A 469-nucleotide genomic window follows, 5' to 3' on the forward strand; every position below is an offset into this window, starting at 1 on the left:
GCTTACTTGAGTGAAATACCTGGATACTTTACCCACTGAAAGTAACTTCACCGAATGAAAACGAAGCTCGTTTAAACCAAAAAACGAGTTTATTTTATTAGACCAAAAAATAAAAACCACAAAATACACGACTGCAGTTTTTGTTAAAGATTTATAAGGTTCGAAATATTATGTTATTTATACTAATTTTCCTTTTGAGCTCTAAAATAGCAGAATATTTTTGATCCGTGTGATTATGTAAATTTTAAATATTATTGTTATTATTATTGTTTATTATTTGATTATTGTTTTGATCAGTTATTTGGTAACATTTTACCATTTTTTACTCTTCAGTTGTGTTTTGACTGCTACTTTTTGCTTTTCCTTGAGTAAAATATCTGGATTCTCACTGGATGAAGAGCCAAGTTTGTTTTAATTAAAATTTTACCAGACGCAGATCTGCAGTTTTTAAGTTTTATAACATAAAATG

The sequence above is a fragment of the Poecilia reticulata genome, linkage group LG6, assembly GCF_000633615.1.
Source record: "Poecilia reticulata strain Guanapo linkage group LG6, Guppy_female_1.0+MT, whole genome shotgun sequence".
NCBI lineage: Eukaryota > Metazoa > Chordata > Actinopteri > Cyprinodontiformes > Poeciliidae > Poecilia > Poecilia reticulata.